Source organism: Prionailurus bengalensis, chromosome A1 (genome assembly GCF_016509475.1).
Source record: "Prionailurus bengalensis isolate Pbe53 chromosome A1, Fcat_Pben_1.1_paternal_pri, whole genome shotgun sequence".
Lineage (NCBI taxonomy): Eukaryota > Metazoa > Chordata > Mammalia > Carnivora > Felidae > Prionailurus > Prionailurus bengalensis.
The window spans coordinates 169,386,309-169,413,054 of NC_057343.1; the positions used below are offsets into that span (position 1 = coordinate 169,386,309).

The 26,746-nt window shown below is 33.2% G+C and overlaps 1 protein-coding gene and 1 long non-coding RNA gene across 2 annotated transcripts in view; both read right to left on the minus strand.

The window, feature by feature from the left end:
• The window catches only part of FBXL17 (F-box and leucine rich repeat protein 17), a 501,049-nt gene that overhangs the window by 388,931 nt on the left and 85,372 nt on the right, over positions 1 to 26,746 (minus strand).
• LOC122491837 lies at positions 11,356 to 20,318 on the minus strand. The gene is made up of 2 exons (XR_006299462.1): positions 19,196 to 20,318; positions 11,356 to 17,057 (listed from the first exon to the last, which is right to left on the minus strand). It is a non-coding gene; the product is annotated as an uncharacterized LOC122491837 (long non-coding RNA).

The window sequence follows — 26,746 nt, forward strand, 5'->3', positions numbered from 1 at the left end:
TTGATTTCAGGTATACAACATAATGATTCAACTATTTGTATATATGTGAAATGATCACCAACCAGTCTAGTTAACATCCATCACCACATATATTTTGTTTGTTTGTTCTGAAAGAGAGAGAGAGAGACTGCTAGCATGCACACAAGTGACAGGAGGAGAGACAGATGGAGAGACAGTATCCCAAGCAGGCTCCATGCTTAGCATGGACACAGGGTTCAATCTCATGACTCTGAGATCACGACCTGAGTCAGTATCAAGAGTCAGATACTTAATCCACTGAGCCACCCAGGTGCCCCCATCACCACATATATTTATAAATTTTTCTTATAATGAGATCTTTTAAGATCCACTCTGTTAACAACTTTCAAAAATATAATGCAGTAGTGTTAACGATAGTCACCATGCTATACATTGCACTCCATGACTTATTTTATAACTGGAAGTTTGCTCCTTTTGACCACCTTTACCCACTTCTCATAACTGCCAATCTAGTCTCTACATCTATGAGGTGGCTGAGTTTTTTGTTTTTGTTTTTTTTTAGAGTCTACATGTAAGTAAGATCATATGTTATTTGTCTTTCTCTGCCTGACTTATTTCATTTAACATATTGCCCTCAAAGTCCATCCATGTTGTCGTAAATGGCAAGATTTCTTCTCTACAGTTGAGTAATATTCCACTGTGTGTATACGTACACACACATATATATACACACAGCTGACCCTGAATAACATGGCTTTGAACTTTATAGGTCCACTTAAATGCAGATTTTTTTTCAATAAATACAATATAGTTTTATAAATGTATTTTCTCTTATGATTTTAACATTTTTTTCCTCTAGCTTACTTTAGGAATGCAGTATATAATACATATACAAAATATGTGTTAATCAACTATTTGCTATCAAATCAACAGTAGGCTATTAGCTGTTAAGGTTTAGGAGAAGTTAAAAAGTATACATGTATTTTCAACTGCACAGAGATTTGGCATCCCTAGCTCCTGAGTTTTCAAGGGTCAATGGTATATATAACACATTTTCTTTATCCATTCAGTCACTGGTAAGACACTGAAGTTACTTCCAGGTCTTATCACGAATGGCTGCAAAGAACATGAAGGTTGCATGTATCTTTTCAAGTCAGCTTTTTCATTTCCTTCAGATAAATACCCAGAAGTGAAATTGCTAGATCATATGGTAGTTCTATGCTTAAGTTTTTGAGAATCTCCATACTGGCTGCACCAATTTATATTCCCACCAGCAGTGCAAGAGGTACCTTTTCTCCACACTCTCACCAACACCTATTATCTCTTGTTTCTTTAGAATAGCCATTCTAAAAGGGGTGAGATATTATCTCACTGTGGTTTTGATCTGCACTTCCCTGGCGACCAGTGATGTTGACTACCTTTTCATGAAACTGTTGGTCATCTGTACGACTTCTTTGGAAAATGTCCATTCAGATTCTCTGCCCATTTTTTAATCAGATTGTTATTTTGCTATGGAGTTGTAGGAGTTCTTTATATATTTTGGCTATTAACCCCTTATTAGATACAGTAAAACCTTGGTTTGGGAGCATAATTTGTTCCAGAAACATGCTTATAATCCAAAGCACTTTATATCAAAGTGAATTTCCCCATAAGAAATCATGGAAACTCAGGGGCGCCTGGGTGGCTCAGTTGGTTGAGCATCCAACTTCGGCTCAGGTCATGATCTCGCTGTCTCTGAGTTTGAGCCCCGTATCAGGCTCGCTGCTGTCAGCGTGGACCCTGGAGTCTGTTTCAGATTCTGTGTCTCCCTCTCTCTGCCCCTCCCCCACTCGTTCTCTCCCTCTCTCTCTCTGTCAAAAATAAATAAACATCAAAAAATTAAAAAAAAATAATGGAAACTCAGATGATTCATGCCACAACCCCAAAATATTCATATAAAAATGATTATATTACTGTACTATAATACAAAATAATAAAGAAAACCCAAAATATAAAGAAATAAATAAATTAACCTGCACTTACCTTTGAAAACGTTCATGGCTGGTGTAAGGGAGACAAGAGAGAGGAGGATTTTGTGCAGGACTGTCACTATCACTAACGGAATCACTGCTATCTATTGGCTGACTGGAATCTTTTTCTTTTCAGGCAACTTTAACAAGGAACCTATCCAATGAACCTGCTTTTGTCTCCTTTTGAGTATTTGCAGAAATGTAACACTGTGTTGCTGATCTCCCACAATCCCAAAGCAAGCCAGCAAGCAAGTGAGCAAGAGAGATGGAAGAACCAACCAATGGCTCAGTTGTGATCATGTGACATTCAGAGTCACATACTACTCACATTGCAAGACAGCTCACTTATCAAGTTAAAATTTATTAGAAACGTTTGCCTCTGGAAACCAATTTGACAATAAATTTCATATATTGAAAAAAATAAATAAATAAACGTTTGCCTGTCTTGAGGAACACTTCACAGAACAAGTTACTCACAATCCAAGGTTTTACTGCAAATATTTTCTCCCATTCAGTAGGCTGCCATTTCATTCTGTTGATGGTTTCCTTCATTTATATAAGCTTTGTATAGTTTGATGTAGTTCCACTTATTTTTTTTGCTTTTGTTGCCTTTTGCTTTTGGCATCAAATCCAAAAAAATCATTGCACAGGCTGATGTCAAGGAGCTTACCATTTATGTTTACTTCTAGGAACGCTATGGTTTGGGGTTATATGTTCAAGTTTTTAACCCATTTTGAGTTAATTGTTGTGCATCATGTAAGATAGGGGTCCAGTTTTCCCAATGCCACTTACTGAAGAGACTATCCTTTCTCCATTGTACATTCTTGGTTTCTTTGTCATAAATTAATTGACCATACATGTGGGGTTTATTTCTGGGCTCTCTATTCTGTTGTACTGACCTATGTGTCTGTTTTTATGATACTACTATACTGCTTTGACTACTATGGTTTTTAATATACTTTGAAATCAGGAAGTGTGATCCTCCAGCTTTGTTCTTTTTCAAAATACATATACTATCTTGTTTAATTAAAAACAGAACCACAAATGTCATTACTATTAGTATCCTAATTAAGGATATAATTAGGAATATCCTATTCCTATATAAGGAAACTGAGAAGCAGAGAGGTTAAATAACTACTACTTAAGTCCACACAAGGTAAGTGACTGACTCACAATTAAAATCCAGGTCTGTACAACCCCAAAACCAGAGCTCCTCAACAAAATGAACACTCCCTCCACAACTATCAACTTGCTCAGAATTCCAGATAGATAGATAGAAAGACAGAAATTAATGACCTTTAAGATTACTTACCATGAATGCTGAATGAAATGCAAATGTGTAACTTATAAAGTAGATGACAAGGGTATTTCCTTCACCACATAACTACAGTGATAGTTCTAGTTGACTGAGGTAGTGCCTAGGACACAAGACTCCAACAAATCATTTGGTCAAATAAACTAATCCAGGTTTTTGTTTTGTATGGGGTGAGGGGGCAGAGGGAGATACATAGTAATTTAAATCAAAACAATTACATGAAATCACTAAAACAATTTTTTAAGCCACAATTTTTACTTTCTAATAACCTTGGCCTATGGTAAGCCTTTTGTGACTAAATCTTGAGTATATTTTCATTCAAATGTAAAATAATAACCATGCCTCCCTTCTACCTACCAATACTGGCATTTTAGAGACCAACTGTTTTATTATCTTTGTTCTCATACAGGAGAAGTGAAGAAGTAAACTAAACATCTTTGAAATGCTACTTTGTGTCCAGAACTGTAAGTCTCCTACAAAAGCTATGAGATTAATCTTCACAACCACCGCACTGGCAAGGTATTATTATTATTCTCATTCCGCAGGGGCAAAACACGATATTTATTCCTCTAAATTAGATCACCCATCCAGCAAAAGACAGAGCCTAAATTTGAACCCAAAACTACCTCTAAAGCTTTCTCAACCAGTGAGCAACATTTACCCTCACTTTCTTCACCAGCACTACTCTCCTAACTCAGCAGTCCTCCTCATGTACTATCCCAGAACTAATTGGATGGGGAATCTGGGTAGAAGGGAATTTATATGTAGATTTCCCCCTCATGATAATCAAGAGAAAACAATTTGAAGAGTTGTTAAACATAAAATTTTTAACACTGTATTAAAACTTGAAAACAATTAACAATAAAGTGAATGTGATCCAATATCAAATTATCTTTTATGTGTATTCCTTAGCCAAACACTTGAGTAAACTATCACTGGCAAGAAAACAATATGCCTAATTCCAAGGATGAAATAAAATGCTTAATGAATTAGCTGGACTTTTTTTTCATGTTTCCTAACCTTTTAAAACTTTGTATTTCACAACTTCATTGTACCACAGAACTTTAGGAATTGGACACAGTAGTTTATTTAAAATACTAGAATTGCTTTGTTATAATATGAATACTTTCAGAGAAGCTATCAAATGACCTTGATGATCTACACAACATTCATTATAGACTGGTAAACATTTGTGAAAATCCTTGCTGTGATGATTGATTGCATTTTTCCCTGCTTCAGTTACCTCAAACTAAATTGCCTGTCATTAAAATGATGACTTCTGTCAATGTAGTTCCTTAATCCTTCCTCAGTCCTTTCTAGCAATGACAACCTTAGAATAATATACTGTAAGTCTTTATGGATCAATAATGCTCACTATAAAACACTGCAATCTACCACCAAGATTTTTATCCCCCTATTTATAATGATGTCTGACAAGCTAACTAACAGTAAAATTTCTTACTAAGGAAAAAAAAAAAAAGACATCTAACAAATAAGTCAAATACAATACTATAAACAGCATATGCCAATCTAAACAAGTTAAGAATTTTGAGTGAAGCTCAATGTTAGCAAAATGCTTTTATCCTAAAGTAGTTAATGACTGAGATGTCATTTGCAGACTACTCAAGAAAAAAATTATTATGCAGGCCCTTACTTAGACATTTTGAGATGATTTATGGGAGGTTATTTATGTGAAAAGGCTTCTCTGCAATGTCAGAAACAGAAAGCTTCCACTTAAAAACATAAAAGATAAACCAACGTGCATACTCTGCCTAATTTTTTCCATAGGCAATTATAAAAGACTTTTTTTTCCCACTTAACCTATATTTAGATTGTATCTTGGACATCTTTATATGGAAATTAGATTATAATTGCTTTTAAACACTACAATTTAGATGTTTTCATTTAAATCAAGAATTATTTAAAGTAAATGCCATTATATCAATGAAAACAGAGCCATGACACTCTTTACAACTGACATTACCTCTTTTATATAAGGAGTTATATTAACCATGCTTTCTCTAAATCTTCATGTGCTTCATCATTTTTTAAATTCAACCTGAAGTCTTTGACTGTAGTAAACTGGAGGGGAAAGTTTCAACAAGGTAACAGTTCACCATATTTTTCCTCCTAAATTATTTAATCATAGGATAAGAAACAATTTGTTTTTACTATTGGGCAGTTTGAAAAAAATATCAGATTTTATTGTAGTTACAGAAGAATTAACTCCACATCAATGTATCACTTTAAATTCTCCAGGGGGGAAAATGTAACCTCCATGCATTCTTCCTCAAAACACTATTAGAGGAATTAAAATTGAAGAATTAAAACAAGTTAGAGAAAAATACAGATACCAGGAAAAACAGGGCTCTAACACAGAAAAGAGACAAAAGAAATCTTAATTGGGGCACCTGGGTGGCTCAGTTGGTTAGACGTCTGACTTCGGCTCAGGTCATGATCTCACAGCTTGTGGGTTCCAGCCCTGAATCAAGCTCTGTGCGGACAGCTAAGAGTCTGGAGCCTGCTTTGGATTCTGTGTTTCCCTCTCTCTCTGACCCTCCCCTGCTCATGTTCTGTCTCCCTCTCTCTCTCAAAAATAAAAAAAAAAAACATAAAAAAATTTTTTTTAAAGAAATCCGAATTGAAGGAGGGCTTAGGGCTCCAGAAAGAATGTCTCTAAGAAAAAAACAAACAAACACTAATTATGTTATTAATTTGATCATATTGAGATGAGTTCTATTTTGCTCAGAATTTAAGGTAAGAATTAGTAATTTGTACAATGAAAACTAAGAAAATGGGGGGGGGGGAATTAACAACTCAAAAAATTCACAAAAGAGAAAAAAATTGAACACAGAACTTTACATAGCTCTGTTGTAAATATTTACAGTTATAATAATGTGATGTAAATACAACAAAAAATGAGAAGAGAAAAAAAAAGAAAACAAAATGGTGTGGGGGGTGGGGGGGGGAGGAAATGCTAACTCATTGTCTTTCACAGTAGAAAGACATAATTAAAATTGAAAAGTCAGGAAATACCAGAGTCAATGGGGGGTGGGAGAGGGGGCAGATATAGAAATAAATAAAGGGGGAAAAAAGAGCACCAAAAGTTGAGAGCAGGGGTGCCTGGGTGATTTAGTCAGTTAAGTATCCAACTCTTGATTTGATAAGACTCAGGTCATAATCCCAGGGTCGAGTGATGGAGCTCCATGCTGAGCGTGGAAACTCCTTGAGATTCTCTCTCTCTACCTCACTCCCTGCTCCTCCTCTGCTCATGCTCACGCATGCTCTCTCTCTCTAAATAAGTAAATAAACATTTATATATATATATATATATATATATATATATATATATATATATATGAAAAGCAGTTGTCTCTGTGAGAAGGAGTAAGGAATGGAGAGAGAGGTATCCATCTTTCACTCTAGGCCTAACATACTTTGACTTTTTAAACTAAGTACACTTACTGGTTTCTGAAAAATTTTAAATTAATTGAAGTGGAGCTACATGAATCAATACTGACAAAATCTCAAAAAGAATATTGGGCAAAAAAAAAAAAAGGAAAATTTCAAACTGTTGAGTTCACTACTGAAGTTTAAAAGCAAACAACCAAAACAGACAGTGAGGAGTGTAGCCATTGTTAGGCGAACTGTAACTCTTCTTCTTACTAGCAATGACATGGTGGACTAACTGACTTACCAGCTGGTTGCCTGAGTCTTCTCATGTAACAAAATAAAGATAACTATAGTACTGATGATTATGATTATGTTACTTTGCAGACTGAGATAATGCATGTGAAGTGCTTGGTACATAGTATATTCTTCCAAAATATGTGTTATTAATCTTTTTTACTCACTTTTCAATTTTTCTGTCATGAAAATACAAATTCTTACTTGAAATTATTTTTCCAAAATGTTCAAAAGTTCATTGAATTAAGAAGTGGCATCTACTATTTAATCTATTAGTGGTGTCAAAAAAATAGCCTCAATTAACGCCTACCCTGTGTGATCCCACACAGAAATAAACATTGAACAAATATTTAAAGAATTATTGAAGAGGTGCCTTAATCTCCTCTAATTTTACACATCCACCTAGTAGGTTTAAGGAATAAATAACAAGATATGGGGAATACAGAGATACAAAACACATGGTTTCTGCAATCAGCTAGCTCACTGTAATCAGGATAAGGGAAGCAGAGAGGCAGAAATGCAGTGTGATGTGGTATGTCATGGCTTTGAAGTCAAGCAGTCTGGGGATCCAATCCTGGTTTTGCAATCTTAAACTCCAAGCTCGTTTCCTATGCAAAAATTTGGATAACAGTAATTGCCTTGCAGACCTCCCTAAAGATCAAGACAATACCCTTAAAGCAACTACCATGGGACATACAGTAGGTCCTCAATATTTGTTAACTCTCGGTCCTTTTAGAATTACTGTTGATGATACCTACACTGAGAAATGGGAAATCTGAGAGGAAAAGGCTTTGTACACATCTGTTGTAAATTTTTCACAAAAAGACACAAATAAATGCTCTGCAAATTCTTAGTGAGAGAACTTACTTCAGATAAGAGAAACCAGGGAATATTTTTTCTGGAGACACTGGCATTTTAAATACCATGTTCCAAAGATCCTAAGACACATATTTTCATGTTTTAACATCTCTGAAACAGAACATATCCAGCAATGATGATGTGTCAGTTCAACTGGCAACTTTTTTTTAGTGGTATATAAAATAATAATGCATTTTAGATTCAGTAAAGTACAATATATATGGATGAAGGGAATTCTGTAGAGAGTGGCAATACCCAAGGCACAGTGTTGCAATTCCCAGCATGATGTTGGCATATATAGTTCGGGTTGGCTGGCATATAGTTGTATACAAAGAGGAGTAAGGAAATAAGGATGATGAGGTAGACTGTTCCATCAGTTTGTTTATCTGTGTCATTATCATTCTAGCTAATTTACTGTTGTTTTATGTGGCAAAGTATAAATTTGATATGTGCTAGGATGAGTCCACCCATACTGTACTTCAAAACCAATTCGCTCTTCTTGACGCTCTTCTATGTCAATTTTTAAATCAGACTGTCTAAGCACACCACCCCTGAGGCGGAAAGGCTGTTCGCGAATGCACACAGCGCCCCCTCGTGGCGAAAGGGAGTTTGCGCATGCGCAGAGCGCCCATTCGAAATGCAAGGTTATTCGCATATGCGCGCAAACCATGCTGGGCGAGGTAGGCCATCTACGCTAATGCTGAGAAAAGCTACTAGTTGGGATTTCGATCAAAATTGTATTGAACTTAATGGTTTCATTTGGGGAGAATTTCTATTCTTGTATTCCCATCCAAAAACGTGGTATCTCCATTTATTTAGATCTTACATCTTTCAATAAAGTTGGGTAATTTTTTTCCATAGAGGTCTTGTACATCTTTTGTTGAATTTAGTCCCTGGTATTTATTTTTGGGATCTGTTATTATAAATGGTGTTTAAGTTATGTTCGGTAAATTTATGGAATATTTAGCAATCTCAAGTATATAAGACAATACAATACGTTTAATCTTGTTTTCCTATGTTTATACATATCACAATTTAAAAATTAACAAAAATATTTCCATGATACACAAAATACTGCAACTTCAAAAGTCCAAATAAAAGATTCATAACTCATATGCAACTTCATTTAAAATAACTAAAGCACAGATATAAACTGTCCTGGAAATAACATAGCATCCAAAATTATATACAATACATATAAAATGTTGGATTAAATACTGGATTAGATCTACTTCTGTAATTTTGAAATAAATAATGGCATCAAAACAATTATTCTTGCTCACTTTAGTTATTTTATTCTGTCAACTCCCCATTTGCCATACCAACTGAAAGAAACACTGACACATACAACAACAACAAAAAAGCAGATATTGTGCCCACGTGAGTTAAATGTACACTAAAAAGTTAGGCATCCCCTAAATTTGTAGTTATCCAGAACAGCTAGGTCATTATCCACTCTCCTTTCCCTTAAGACAACTTCACTGGTCACATGAGATAGATGGTGGCAGGGAACTGAATTTACTGGCAGGAGAAACAAATCCCAGATAGTTCCCTTAAAATCCAAAATAGACTATACACAGACATTTCTTTTCCCAAAATTTCTCTGACCCAATTTCTAAATTCTCCTTACTCTTTTGCTGTTTTTCTTAGAGAGTCATTAACAAGCTAAAAAAACAAAATCAACAAAATGAGTTTGGGACCAGTTTGGCTAACTTCCAAATTTCTATCTCTTGGGCTCCAGATCTTTGGATGTACCTAAGCTAGCGTTCTCTCACATCTCAAAAATGGCATGCTTACTACTAAAGTCCAACCCTATCTCAAAACTATGTCCTCTTTCCATTAGTCCCAATGTCACTGGTAGTAGTTCAAACTAGATACCTGTCCTTGAGTACTCAAAACAAACAAACAAACAAACAAAACATTGTGAACCTCAACAACCAATTAATCATCAAGACCTGCTGGCTGACTCTATCTCCTTAATACCCTTCTTTTCTACTCTCACTGCCACTTAGTTCAGGCACTCTCTTTCCTGTACTGTAGTAATTTCCTAAATTGCCCTTTCTTCCCTCATCCTCCATAGTATGACCAGAATAATCTTTCAACATGTAAATGGGCACATGTTCCTCTCCTGGTTAAAATTCTTTAATGCCTCACCAATGCCTCCAGGATAATATCCAAAATTATTAGCACAACATCCCAAAAAGTTTTATAGACTATATCTCTAGTCAGCCTCATGGTCCACAGCCCCCTCTTTCAAGCCCTGCTCTCTAAATGTCCCCACACCTCTGCACATACTGCTCCCTCAACCTCAAACCCCTTCTTTATTTTCTAATACCACCTGGAAATATTCTTCAATTCCTTGTAAATGAGCTGAAGCAAAATAATCTCACAAAAACCTTCCCTGAATCCTTAAAAAGACTTAAGCACTGCTCTAAGTTCCTTTTGTACCACTTCTTATAGCACTTGTAACACTGCATTTTAATTCTCTATTATGTTTTTCTCTTCCTAAATAATATTTCATTAAGAAATATCCCAACTTGGGGCGCCTGGGTGGCGCAGTCGGTTAAGCGTCCGATTTCAGCCAGGTCACGATCTCGCGGTCCGGGAGTTCGAGCCCCGCGTCAGGCTCTGGGCTGATGGCTCGGAGCCTGGAGCCTGTTTCCGATTCTGTGTCTCCCTCTCTCTCTGCCGCTCCCCCGTTCATGCTCTGTCTCTCTCTGTCCCCCCCAAAAAATAAATAAACGTTGAAAAAAGTTTAAAAAAAAAAAAAAGAAATATCCCAACTTAGGGGTGCCTGGGTGGCTATGTCGGCTAAGCGTCTGACTTTGGCTCAGGTCATGATCTCACGGTTTGTGAGTTCAAGCCGCACGTTAGGCTCTTTGCTGACAGCTCAGAGCCTGGAGCCTGTTTCAGATTCTGCATCTCCCTCTCTCTCTGCCCCACCCCTGCTCACGCTCTGTCTCCCTCTGTCTTTAAAATAAATAAACATTTAAAAAAATTAAAAAAAAGAAATACTCCAACTTAAATCATAGTGTTTATTAGACACCAAAGTATTTGTTGAATACACATTGTATTTCTATTAGCTTATTATTTTGAAAATATTGTCATCACTGATATTTTAAAATTAAAATATTTATTGGTAGGAATAACAGTTACATCTTACAATGAGAAATTTTCATTATAAAGTGAAATGCTACATATTAATATGGGTTATATATTGAATATAAAAATATAAAATTGAAATATTTCATGCTAATGTTAAGTGGCTTATTCATTTAAGAAATACTGAAAGCTTTCTGATCTAAACAAAACTGTGAAAACTAAATCAATAATTAAAAGGTATTTTCAAGTAAGGAAAGATGTATCATTTTATTCCTAGAAAATAATTTTAAAATATTTGTTTCTTCTAAGTTTTAACATCCCTATGTTATTCTGAATACACAACTCTTAGGGAATAATATACGATTTACTAAACAATAAAATAAAATTCAAGATTATAAGTCTTCAGACTGTATTCATCCTTGAATGTTTAATTAAATTCTCCAAATAAATTAATTTACTAAATTATGGCATCTTTTATAATCATAAGATGAAATAACATACAAAGAGTCAACAGAAAGCCATTTGCAGTTAAATTATTAATTGTAGACTGCACAAATTATTTAAGAATATTATCAACAGTAAGCATCTTACTCAGGAGTAATGTATGTCAATCAAAAAAGAAAAAAATTCAAAGCAGACACACATAATATTAAACACAGACTGTCAAAGGTATACTTGTTTCCAACATAAGCATTCACAGAAAGAAAATGATACATACCAAGATATTTTAAAGTTATGCAATATGTTAATGATACTAGATTACAAAATATAAGATCCAACCCCACAAAGAATCAAATTTCTTTTTACCCCATTGTCTGAAAAAACACCTTTTATAATTCCAAGAAGTTGTAAACTCCTTAAAAATACCTTGCGTTTACAATCTAAGCTAATATTAACATTACTCAGTGATTCTCATTCATTATGAATGCTTTTATGAATTTTTGAGGAGAACTGTCTAGATTCGGAGGTCTATTTCCCAATGGATGTTTTTAACCTTTATCTCCCAATGCCAAATGGTAAATAAAGATTTCTAACTAAAGAAATAAAATTTAACTATAACATCATACATTATAAAAAAATTGACATTTCCTTATGTACCCATCTATCCTCCCTCTAAAACCATGGAAAGAAAATCAGGGAAATATTTACTTTGAACTTGGCTGGAAATGATGAGGAAATTCATCAAGTCATTAAGGATGGAAGAAAGTAAAAACAAACAAACAACCAAAAACACTAGTAAAGCTAAGACTGTCAAGTCACAGGAAGTCTATTTCTGCCACAAGCCTTGTGATAGAATGACTTATTTCAAACATTCCACAGTTGTCTTTTAAAACCTCCTACTAATATTACTATAATCCAGACTTTGGAGGTGGGGGGAACCTATGCTAGGCCTTCATCTTTTAATTTAAAAGTCTACCTTAAAAAAAAAAAAGGTGTCAATTTTTTTTTATTTATCTTCTTAACAATATTTCTCTGTGGCTGTAAAAAACATTTTGGTAAACAGTTTAGAGTGATATTACCTTAACATAATATGACAACTTTAAGACAAGATTAAGCAGTTATTTGTATATGTACACATATTTTATTAAACTCTAAAGAGCAAACTCACTAAAACTTTAAACCATTCATTACTCAGTTACAATGGTTTTCATATAGTCAAGATTTTAAATTAGCTTCAAAATGTGATATTTTACTACAAAAACATCTTTAAATAATTGCTTCAAATTTGTGTACTTCCCCCAATTTTAAATATATTAAATGATTAATTTGGTTTTTTAAATGTTAACATTTATTGAGCCTTTATTATGTATCAGGCACTGTTCTAAGCACATTACACATGTAAATACATTTAGGGACTGAGTAATTAAGTAAATTGCTCTAGGAGACAAAGTAGACAAACTCTTTAAGTTTATAGCCTCTTATGTGCCAAGGACTATGCCTGGGACTTAAAATTCAAAATTCAAACAAACAAACAAACAAAACCACATAGTCACCAGTTTCAGGGACTTCATAACTATTTATACCAGTATAAACTAACAACTCTTTCAGTAATAAAAGACCTTCTAGTAATATGATCCAATTGCTGGTAGAGCTCAAATTAGTATAATTAAATTCTTCAAAAGACTGTTCACAAAGGAGAGGACATTTGGTTTCAATGGGTGGGAAAGGGAAGAGGAAAAAGTAAGGCAGTAGATTGGAACCTGATTCTAAGGTCCCAGTAAAATGCCATCTGAAGGAATTTAGATTTGATTGTATAGTAGGCAATTGAGATCTAAAGAATAATTTTAATATGACCAGCCAAGTGTTTTAGTAGAAAAACAAAACAAAAAATGTCTCAGTGCTATTGAAGATAAGGTGAAATAGAAAAGAGATTAAAAACAATAAAATTAGGTAGCTACTGGAATAGTCAGAGGAATGAGGAAGATTGAAGCAGAGCAGTAGTATGGAGAAGAGAATGAAGAGTCTTTGCCAGTGCTTAGAAACTGAGTTTGATGGGGAAGATGAGACAGGACTGACTCTGAAGTTTCTAGCTTGGAAAACTAGCAAGAAGTGATAACATTAAAGGGATATAGGAAAAAGCAACAGGAGTTGAGGGGAATTGGGGTATGATTCATGATTTGAAATAATCTAATATAACTGTCACTACTAGTCTTAATTTTTATATAAAAAGTCAGTTACTTTCAGTTATGATATATAAAATACCAACGTAAATTTCTTAAACATTTCTTTTGGCTGTATTTATACTGTTTTCTTGGCAAAAATACATCTAACACTAAGCATGGAATTTCTTCTTGGAAAGTATAACCTAAAATAAAAAGATCAACCTCCCTAAAACCCAAAAGGACTGATTTATTTACTGTACATTATTAATGTATGAGGGGTTAAGACTTTGATACAGCTGTAGCACTCACTTTGATGTCAGTAGTGAAAGAAGTACCACAGTTGCCTTCTGCAACTAGTCTTAATGAAAATATAGTTTTCACATCTCTGAGAGTATCAAATGTCACTTCAGACCTTTTTTGCTTTGCTCTGAGTAGTTTTATTAACATTCGTATTCATATCAATTATTAAAATTAACATTTTAAAATTAGTAATTTGCTTTATTAATGTCTACTTGAGTTATAAGTATCCATTTCAAGCAAAATAAAACATTCAACATGACAGTGTAAAATTATTTTAAAAGCTGCAATAAAAACAGTAATTGCTTTTTCTAGTGTAAGAATTCTTACTTTCTTTTTACTTCAAACTGTTACTAAGAAAGAAAAACAAATAGAAAAGAATTTCTTTTTCTAAAACATTAAATCCAGCAGCATTCAGCTAGTGCATAGATAACATAGGAAACGTCAAACTGTTCTTCCTCAATTTGATAGTTTCCACATAAGGCAAATAAAATAATTATTTATTTTAATAACTTAATAGGTACACAGAGGGTTAAGACCATCCACTTCCTTAAGAGGGTAACATATAATTCCGCAGAATATAGCAATAAAGTTAGGAACACTTACTTATACAGTAAAGACGATAAAAGTGGATCATTTTATAATCTGTAATAATAAAGGCATTCGGGTGAACTTTATGAAATACAGTTTTTAGACATAAATCTATACTGTGACAGAATTATATAAGACCTCTGTTGTTAAGAAATGTAATTACTTAACAACAAAATATTTTTGCTGAAATCACAAATGAAAATACATATGTTTGACCAACAGGTGGTGCTCAATTTCCACTTACAAAGAAAATAAATCTTCCCCAAAGCATTTCCAACACAATGAAATCATTTTCAGACTATGTGGCAATTTTAAAAACTCAAACATCAGGAGAAAACCCAGTGCATAAACATTATTTTAACTGTTTCTACTGCACAGAGAAAAATAATTTTGGTTACCTTGCAAAAGAATTTTAAGACTGACACTGCCCATTCATCTACAGAAGAGTGCTAAAACAGTTTTAAATTTTACTGAAACATTTCTTTTCAAAATTAACATTGAATACTGCAAAAAAAATGTTAAACAATTCAGAAATATACTTTAAAAAATTAACCCAGTATTTATTATAAATTAAAAAATAATTTTAGGTCATTTTATACCAAATCATGCTTCAGAATTCTAAGTATTTAACATTCTATCCTTTGCTGGAAAGGTATCTTTAAAAACAAAAACAAACAAACAAAACTAAGAAATTCAGCTAAGCCAGAAATCAGTATATTTCTGAAAATTTAGGTTTCTATAGGCCATTATACTCTTTATTCGTAAAAAGAGTTGAAGCCCCAATTGTCTGGCTGAATTCTAACTCTAAGTGCCATTCTCACCAAAAGCAATGCTTTTACTTCTTACCAGAAGAATGATAAAACAATTTCAGTCTTGCATTTCCACAAATACCCAATTAGGGCTTCTATTATACAATTTGAAATTTATCTATTATACAACTAATTCTTTCTTCTTCTAATGGGAGAAACAGAGTACTACAGAAATTCTGCAAAACCTAATAGCATTATATGATAAAAAATACTCCAACACAATAATCTTTTATCTATTCAAGCTACACTGTTCTTGCTACTTAATGTAAAGATAAGGCAAAAAGTATTTGGCTACTGAATGTCAAAAAGAAGGATAGAAGACATTAAGAAAATTTACTTTTTGGCATAAAACCTGTGCACAGAAAAAGGCACTGCTAATCTATTAGTCAAAGGGAGAGCTATAAAGCAGGATAGACACAGATTTAAACTAAAATCCAAACAAAACAATTTCAATGACTTTTTAGTTTTATTGGAAGCACCCAAAGCCCTAAGTTTTGCTTTACAAAAATTAAATGCCACTGATTACTAAGTTGCTTAATGGTGTTAAGAAGAAATCAGTTCAAATTCAGTCTGAGGGATGGGAAACAATGTTATAATTGCAGAAAATAGAAATAAATTTTTAAAAATAGCAAAGCTCCCGATCAACACAAAACACAACTCATCCCTTGATAATGCACTATTTTCTCATACAGAATTTTAAAGCGTCATAAGTCTTAACAATTCCTAATTCATTCTATTTGATTTTTAAAATCATGCTTATTTATTCCCTGTTATTAACTAGTCATTAATCAAAAACCTAATTTAGTTCTTACATATTTTCAAAAAGCAGCAAAAAAATTTAAACTTCATACTTTAGCATTTAAAAATATATATATTTATTCTTGCACTTTATAAGGTGACTCTTTTCTTCCACATCCACATCAAAATTCTGGCTGGCTGAGCTAAACAATATTTAAAATTAACTTTCAGTTTTATAAAGTGCCATTATTTCATTAAAATACAACATATCAAATTTTCCTGTTACCTAACTGCCAATAGAGACACCTAATTATAATGAGTACACATCAAAAAAGTAGCCCCAATTTTTTGCTGCTATTCTACAGCAGTCTGATTTATACCAGTTTTTAGAATTCTCTAACATTGTTAAAGTCATTTAGTCGAGTCTACCAAAATCTTGTTTTTCTTTTAAACTGATGGCAGAATTATACCTTTATGATATACAAGATAAATTCCCAGTTTGCAACTAGTTTAAAGCTCCTCAAATAAATCCCTCCCTTCTACTCCTTAGTAAACCCCCACAAGACACCATATTTTGTGCATACAGAACAGCTTCTCATTGTTTTCTTCATATCTACACAAGCATGTTTACATTACAGAAATATGTACCAGAAAACAAAGATATACTTAGTTTAGAGATAGAAAAATGTTTCAGTTACAATGTAAAAGTTACTGTATATGGAAAGAAAAGCCAGCAGGTAGTTAGGCTCACTTCTACACAATCTTTCCACTTCAGATAAAGATATGTATTTCCTACAGAAAACTCACTGGCTTTTACTTTTCAATAAATTGCCAAAATGAGTATCTATACTTTAAAACACAAAAAATATAAAAATTTAAGTCAAAAAAAAAAAAAAAGGCCAGTCTGTCCCTGTTCACAATTGCCTGCTTGTCCAGCAAGACCTGGGTCCCTAGGTAAGTTATCCACTCTGCAGGAGCTGATGAAAGTAGTGCATGTGAAATTCGGAAGGCTCCAGAAGGAACTAAATAGCGTGGAACACAATAACACGATAAAATGTCAGTCGAGAATCTGAAAAAAAGGGTAGATGTCATGGAAAAATCATTAGATATTTCTTCCCAGAACATCTAAAATGATGGGTAAATGAACCTAAATGTGCAAATTTAGACCCTAAACTTAAAGGTTTCAGAAAATGAATTTCTTAGAGCTCAAAAGTAATGTGTCCATTCTCACAGGGAATTTTGATTACAGTTCCAAGTTTGTACAATCTATAGTTTCTAAAGCCAGAAATAAATGGTTACATTTCAGACTCTCATTTGAAATTTTCAAAAAACGTTTTAAACTAATCACTGGTTCTGCTAATGATTAGAGTACATGGTTTCATTTTTACATCTCTGGCTCAAGAAATTTTAGTGACATAACTAAAATAATTTTATATACACTTTACTATTCAAAAATCTAAAATGAATAATTCTTTACACAGAGACACACTCTCTTTCCCCTACTTGTTCAAAGTGGCCTAATTTAGAGACAAATAGATTCACAATTTTTTTCATGTACAACTTTCGGAATTGTACAATAAATGTGTCCAAAAAGAAAGATAATGGTTTTAATTAAATGTGCAGACCAAATTACCTACTGTATTATAGGGCAGTTGTTAAAAATTAATGGCTATAAAAGACCTGATTCTTTTATATTACTTAATTATCTCCATATGGAGATTTTTACTGTAAAGTAAATATGTTTAACAATGTTCTATATACAGAAAGATGTATTCATTCTATGGAGTTTTACTTAGTTTTATTTTGCTATGGTAGCAATTTGAGAAAACCTAGAGGGGAGCTCCTAGACCTAAAAATTATTCATTAGTATGAAATAAGTCACTTAGCTTCTTTTACACACACACACACACACACACACACACACACACACACACATACACACACAAAGCAACAAAGAGAAAGGAAAAAAATAAAGACGTGTATTTCTGGCTACATTTTTATTACCTAGAATTTATATAATAAAGGCCTACATGGAATTGTTTTATATATATAAGGGTAGAGTTCTGCTAGTTCTAAAATATTGTTGACTCAAAATGATTTATAATTAAAGATCACAGTTAGGAAAATAAAATGGATATCAAAGAATATATGTATGTTTAAATATGTTTACAGTTTAAAATAATAGCTTAAAATATGGTCTATAATTAGATTACAGACTGTAGTAAAGTATATGTATACATGAACATAATAAAAAGCAACATACCTACTAAAGGTTTTTTCTATGAAATGAAACTGATTCATAAAGTAACCACTGTAGCATTTTAATTATAGCTTTTCACTGCATTTTTGTCTACTGAATGTAAGAAACAGTACAAATAAAACTCAAGGATCTCTGAGTTGTTATTTCTACCACTTGTTAATTCTGAGACCTTTGGCTTTATTTTGTTGCTCGGTTTTCTATCAACTACTCTCAAAATGGAGGAGGCACATATTTATACAGATAAATTAAGTGATAAAAACCTAAAATGAGTTTAAAAGCTTTAAAATGCATATTAATAAATGGAATTTTTAAAACAAGTCACCTTTTCATGAAGAACTGTTGGCACCATCTGAATTACAAAACAATTTTAAGCCAGTAATTTTACTACATTTCTTTTAGCACACAGTTACTACAGTTTACCTATGCTGCAAGATTCTGACATCTTTCTTACACAGCACTTGAAGTCACATTTCTCATGGACAAAGATTTAAATACTATGTTAACTACTATCTTTATATAATGGAAATTTAATTGAGGTAAGTTTTATATTTTTGTTTTTATTTGTAATTCTATAGATCTAGTCTTAAGAAAAAAATTAAAAGCTGGAGAAATAATACTTATTCTTGCATCTTTGCTAAGTGATAAAGCTTCATTACTCCTGGAAAATTACAGTTATCAGCATAAATGGAGTTATCAGTTATAGTCAATTATATCAATTATAAGTTATCAGTATCAACAGAGTAGGTTATTATTTACTCAGAGACATACTTTCCTATTTAGAAGAAGAGTAAAAAATTCAGGATCCAAAGAAGTTTGGCACATTAATTCCTCGAATGATAATTTCTATGAATTTATAAATAAACTGGTAATAACAAAATCTAAATATTTCTCATTCTTAATGGGAGATATGAGTATTGATATAACAGGATAACTAATTTTAAGAATACCTCCTAGTAGGACAGGCAATCCAACCATTTCTCATGTCGTGATTGAAATATGACATTTCTGTGCGCCAACCCATCATAAGTCTTTCTGAAAAACATGCCACAAATTTGGACCAATCAATAAAGCAGTTGGTCAAGGCTAATTTAGCTGAAAATACAGATGTCATCAATGTAACTAAATTGACACATCCAAGGAAAAACAAAAGTTTACACTAAAATAGACAAAGATAGTCTAATGATTACTCCTAAATGAATATAAAGTCATCACTAGTCAAAAATACTTCAAAAATGAATTATATCAATACAATGTCATTGAGTAATTTCCCTAAAAAAAGTGAGTGGAGGGTTCATCTTTGTTTTTGGAATAATTACTTCAAACAGAGTCTCAAAAAGAAAGTTAGAAATCCAGATTGCTTCCTGACTCTACTCAGTTAAGTTGTTACAAGACTCTCCAAACAAATCTTTAGCCTGAAGAAATAATCACTTCCAAATTAGCCCTTTTACAAAAGTGAATTAGCTCATCATTGCCTAGGCCTCAGAGAAGCACTGAAAAATTAAGATACTTAGAAAACGTAATTCTACACACAAAACCTGAAAACTTTCTTCTAAAGAAGCAACTATAATTAAGATAATAATTTTCCTCATCAAAACGCCTAAACCTAATTGAACCATTTAGGAAATATATGCAGTATTTCAATTTAAGTGATATTTACTATATTTAAATATTTTAAGGAATAGTATGTTTGTAATTTGTGGGATATTTTAATTCAAAGTGTTTTACAGACATTGGCATATGGCCCTTATATATATACATACACACTAATAGTTTTTTTTGCAATGTACTCTATGGAATTCATATGTAGATATAATTTGTTTTTGTTTTTGTTTTTTTAAGAAAAATCTATGCTGAATGAAAAACTGGTGATAATTCACAGTTCAAAATAATTTTTTTTATTTTATAAAAAAGCCACAGAATTGAGATGCCTGGCTGGCTCAATCAGTAGAGCATGTGACTCCTGAAACCAGGGTCATAGTTCAAGCCCCAGATGGGGTGCAGATTACTTAAAAGGAAGGCACAGAATTCCTCTCAGCCAAAAATGTTACAATTAAGTTAACATGTAACTCAATGTAAAGGGGGAAAAAAAAGGTGATTTGCATGCACTTACTAAATAGAGTACCTAATATATAAGGGGCAAATACTACTGACTTTTTAAAAAAACAGCTGTAGGGGTGTCTGGGTGGCTCAGTCGGCTTCAGCTCAGGTCATGATCTCACGGTCTGAGAGTTCGAGCCCTGCGTTGGGTTCTGTGCTGATAGCTCAGAGCCTGGAGCCTGTTTCTGTTTCTGTGTCTCCCTCTCTCTCTGCCCCTCACCCATTTGCGCTTTGTCTCTCTCTGCCTTTCAAAAATGAATAAATGTTAAAAATTTTTCTTTTTTTTTTTTAAAAACAGTTATACACCAAATTGTACAGCTTCACCATTACATTAAAGTCCCTGGTTCAAATCCAGCTAGTGTTAGTAACAACACAAAGTGCTTAAGTCTTAATATAAACATCCTTCCTAAGGCTCAGAAAGATCATGAGATTCTTTCATATTTAAGAATGCTTGAAAATATACTCCCTTTACTAACTGTGGTCTCTAAATTACCTGGTATAGGACTCAAGTAACAGCCATATAGTGAACCACAATGTATGGCTAAAATCAGAGCAAAATGACCACCATTAGATGAGCCACAGAGATCACATTTCCAGTACCAGCTCAACTCCATTTGACCAAAACACTTCTCCCCAACACACACACACACACACACACACACACACACACACACACACACCTACAATCAACACTATCCATCTCTTTTTTTCTTCATATTTTGGTCTTCCAATCTAAAACTAAATACAAAGTCAACTCAAATTGTTTTCTTTCATTATGTAAAATAACTGAATTTAAGAGTGATGAGTTTGCTCAACATAAAATATACACATTCTGAAAATGGTTTATTTCTTGCATCAACTTTAGAAGACTAAAGTCTTCTCCCATTTAAAATAAAGAGTTTCAAAACAGAATTACTATAACTACAGGAGCAGTCTTCAAAGTTTGATCCAGGGTTTCTCACTCAAGACCTGATCAGGATAGCTATAAAGTCAAAACTATTTTAATAATATGGCTAACAGGTTAAATGCCTTTTCTACTCTCATTTTCTGAGTATACAGTGGAGTTTCTCAGACACTGTATGACCTTGTGATAACATAATCACTCTGATGACTAATGGAATGTATGTTTCTATATTCAATATTTCTTTTTTAATTTCAAGTACAAAAAATATCAATAGACATAACAACATAAACAAAAACTCGTTGGTGTCCTGAATAACTTTTAAGAGTATAAAGTGGTCCACAGACCGAAGAGTTTGAGAACCAATGAACAGAAATTTGGTGCCCACAAATAATGCTTTTAACATAGGAGGTAGGGATCATGTATCACGTTCCTTTCCCTCTATCTTTCACAGACCAAAGAAATGTATCTCCATCCTTTCTCATTTCATTACAGTTTTAAACACAAATTATCTGTCATGGATACTAAACACCTTCAATACAGTTGTTTTAAATAAATATGAAGCAGCCAAAACTGTCATGTAAATTTATATCTACTACCCTATGCTTCTTTAATTAAGTCTGCTTTTCTTCAGGTACCAGCATTTGAGAAAAAACTATTTTAGTCTTTATTTGAATCACTGACTTTACTTTAATAAACATATTTCAACAGTGTTATCTATTTTTACTACATAATAATATATAGTAGTTCAACCTGATAAACCTATATGAACTAACTAAAGAATATAATTATCACTTATAATTGTTTTCATGAGAAACCATTTTCTACATTCCAATCAAATTCATAAAGACACTTCTGGAATATAATCACTTTTCAGTCAAGATTTCCTCTACTTAATTGAAACTAAGCTAGCAAATATATGCAAATATACAGGTCTGCTTTAATTTGGACCTTTCGGTCACAAAGAACCAAAAATCAATTCAAATGAGCTCCAGAGAAAGGAAGTCTCTTACAGTTATCAACACAAGAATGAAAAGACCTAGCCACCAAGAGAGCCCTTACCCTCTCTCCTCACATGGTGTTTCAACCCCTCATATTCAATTATTTCCTTTCCATCACCTTCAATCTCAGCCTCATACATAATAAAAAAAAAACAATTTCCTTCCCCTGTGTGGAGGGAGATCTCTTCCTGATCTTGCTCTATGATAAAATAAAAATAAAGTTTTTCCATTAGGAACTGATTCTCTACTGTATGTCTACAATAAAATTTTTCTATGAGGAATGGATTCATTTTCCCAATTTCTAATTTCTAAGACAGGAATTTGATCAGTTGTTGAGAAAGATAAACTTTCTAAGCTTTAATTTCCTCATGAAAAATGTAGAGATAAGAATACCTACCTGATAAAGCTGTCATAAACCAACAAGTCTTAAAAGATGAGCCTGATGGAAAAGAGGGGAAAGAGAAATTTGAGCAGGAAAGTAAGTGTGAACATCATGTTCAGAAAACTACATGTGAATTCAGCTAAGGCACGGTAGGTTTGTAAGGGCACAGTAGGAGCAAGATTTGCTAAGTGGAAGTCAAGCCAAGAGGGATACTGCTAACCATTCTAAGGAATGTGGAATCTCTACGGAAACAAACATTGAAGGATTTTACCCAAGAACAAGAACTCAAAAGAAAAATAGATTCAAAGAGATAGATAAGATTATGAGTTCAGTCCAACTGAGCTTTGAGCATTACTCAGTTTGAACTGAAAATAAAGGTTTATACAGAAAGAGAATAAGACTAAGAATTATTTAGCAGTCTCCGTTTACAGGAGGTAGTTGGAGTCAATAGTCAAGCAGTTGCTAAGCGTCCTTTTCCAACAGTTTTGAGCAATCTCCACAGAAAGAAACGTCCATACATTTACCTATCTAGTTCTGAAACTAAAGTTTCTCAAAACAATATTGATCTTGGTACACCTGGGTGGTTCAGTGAGTTGAGCGTCTGACACTTTATTTCGGCTCAGGTATGATCTTGCAGTTCGTGAGCTCGAACCACGCATCAGGCTCCATACTGATAGTATGGAGCTTGCTTGGTATTGTCTCTCCCTGCCTCTCTCTGCCCCTTCAGCTCTCTTTCAAAATAAATAAATAAACTTAAAAAAAATATATTGACCTTTAGTGTTTAATACATCTGCTCACTTCCATTCCTATTTAAAACAACAACAACAACAACAACAACAACCAAACCTGACAGTTTGGATCTACTACATTTATATCAAAACCTACTGCTTGAGCCTTTACTAGCAAAGTAAAAGTGATCTAAAAGTACCACTGTAGTACTCAGAGCAGACTCTGATATCTAAGGGCCATTACACTGGAATTTTTAAATCTTATTCATAATTGTCTACATTAATGGAGATACATGAATTTGTATATTTTTAAAGGATCTTTTTACTTTGGGGGTAAATTTTTATACATTTTCTTGAAAAACATGTAAGTATATTTATTATTGTTATTATCCTATGAGCATTTATATATAGGGAAAACATACTTCCCAGTGTCTCAAGTAGGCCTAGAGATTTAATTTTGTAATGCTCTGAAATGAATGAGAAGGACACAATAGTGGTTATAGATTTAATATAAATTACTAAAGGATACAGGTCTCCAAGAGGAATTTTTACTACTTTTATGCCTAAAACAACATTAGGCCTTATTTGCTGTAACAGAGGGAGCACAAAGTAGTGGTTAAGCACATGGATTTTAATGAGATAGTGTCCAGATTCTAAGTTTGGCCCTGAAACTTACTAGCTTTCATTTCTCTGTGCTTCAAGTCTCCTCATATGAAAAATGGACATAATATTACCTACCTCATAGAGATGGTATGAAAATTAAACTAGTTAAAATAGGTAAAGTATATCACAGAGTGCTGGATTCACATGTTAAGTATTATTATTTACCTTGGAGCAAGTTATCTAGCCAGACTCTTACTTCTTTTAAATAAAGGGGCCTTTCACTGTGGGTTTGTCAAGTACTTTATCGTTCTCAGTATAAAGAATAAGCTGCCATTTTTCCATCATGATGTCCACAGAGTGTTGAATCATAGTATTTTAAGTTATGTGCAATTTGAAAGTCTTACATAAAAGAGAACTTGAACCTTCATACTCTCTCTCTTCTCTCATTCTCACTAGTTGGTATACAAAAAACCCAAAGTACTGACACTAGTAATTGTTCCATGCCATTAAATATATTAATTCACTGTCATGATTATGTCTACTTCAATCACTGTCATTTATTGGTTATTACACTATCCCTCTCTTTTGTACTGAACACATTGTTTTTAGGTATCTATCATAAAACCTAAAAAATAATGGTCTGGGGCCACTGACTATCAAGTCAAGTACTCCTATACCTCTCAATTGACCCTGAGTGTATTGATAGTTATAGTGATGACCCTGAATCAACCAGAAAAGTCTATCTTAATATATTCTCTTTAACAAAGTATTTTAGAAAGGTTGAAAAAGGTTTAAATTTAAATGAGTGACCTTTAGTTATCTAGTCTATGGTGTAAACTCTTCTGTAAATGTTCTCCCAAATTACTTCTTGTTATAGGATAACATTTAAAATATACTAATTAGTGAAGTCATATATAAAACATAACATTTTTTGGAAAATACAAATTATATTTACATAGAAAAATCCTGACAATATTCATTCAGGTATAAACAGTGATTGATTTGTCTTTGGGTTCTGGGTAATTTGTGATTTCTGCCATTTTGGCTTTGTGTTTTTCAAGCTTTCCTTAATGACGATGTACTGATTTTGTAATTTAAAAAAGCAAAATAAAGAAATAAAAGGATTCTCTACCTCTTCTAATCTGTTTATGTTTAAAATAATACTCCATACCTAATAATTCAAACAAAAACTATTCTATTTAGGATAAGTCTGACAGCTAAAAATCACTAAAAAGTTTTTCTAAAATTTAAAATTTCTATCAAATGCAAAGTACCATTCTATAAATTAAATATTTAAGGTCTTTCAGGGCAGGTGAATTTCTGTGCATTAAGAGCTACTTTTAAATAATTGTTTGAGAATTATTCAGGCCTTCCTAACCATCACCAGGATGTTCTGAAACAGGATATCCTATAGAAGATCACAGTTTTAAAACTGCAAGGTCTCACAAAACAGGTAAAATTTGTGAGTGGACTACTGTTTCCAGTAGCTGCAAAAGGACAGTGAGGTTAAGAAAAAAGCACTTTCCACACTATTCATTTACCCTGACCCATAATATATGAACTAACTATTCCTTTTCTACCTAAGTAGCTCCCTATTACCAAACTTAAAAACTGTTTTACTCTTAAGAAATCATTTTTTTTAAAAATCCTCTACTCCAAATTTACCCACCCTGTTTTCATTTAATAATCCTCTTAGACTATCTATATCCCACAATGTTTAATTACGTCAGAAATTGCCCATTTAAACTGTGTAGCTTCAATAAATAACCTAACTATGGTTGCAACGTGTATCATTTGAAACTTTAGCAAGTTTCTTACATTAAAAAAAATTCCCTTAGAACTCTTAAGGTATTTTTTTAAATTGTCTCAAAAAAAAAAAACCAATTTAGAGCTATATCTACTGAAGAATCAATAAATTATGTATGTTAGAATACTTACTTAATTTTCTTGCAGGGCCCTCTACCACTGCCCTATTAAATAACCATTACATCATTATTTAACATCAAAGTGTGGAACATAGGCTTCTTTTGCTTTAAACAAAAAGCAGTATGTGACTTGCAAGCATCACCTACTTACACATGTCCTACATGGCCCAAGACTGAAAATCCACGGATAATTTTCCTTCACTATCTGCTGCTGCCTGTAGAGATTTAATCTCCTTTCCTCTCCTAGCCAAACTGTCGGCAAACTTCTTCAGAAAACTCCAGCCATCACCATTCTGGCTTCAAGCAGGGAACAAGTCAGGACCAGGTCAACACAAATTAAATTTGGGACTAAAGAGGAAATGGAAATAAGGGAAAGGTAAGCAAGCACCACTGAAATGATCGCATTCTACTTTCAGTTCCCCGTTGCAAAAAAGTTAACCTACCTACCCTTCCTTCACATACATTTTTAACACTAATTCTTTTCATGATCTCCCTTGGAGATGCAACAATGAAGTCTATACAGAAAATGACTTCTGGTTTCTGAATCCCCAAATATCCACCACTGCTATCTGTCCTTGGACTGAGCTTTCCCTAAGTGTTTTTTATTCCTTCTCCAAATCTCTGTTATTTGTATAAACTCTTAGAAAACCTCAAAAAGATAGAAGACTTGCTCTGATGATAGGAAAAGAGAAGGGAATACTAACACTATTTTGTGTCTTAGTTGAAGAAAGGAAAAAAAAATCCTAGTTACCAAGAGTGGATGATAACAAGAGGCTAGTAATGAACCTAAGAAGAGAAGAGATGAAGGCCCAATGTCAGGAAATAATGAGTGTGTTCTAAGTATTTTCAATGGAAGAGTTC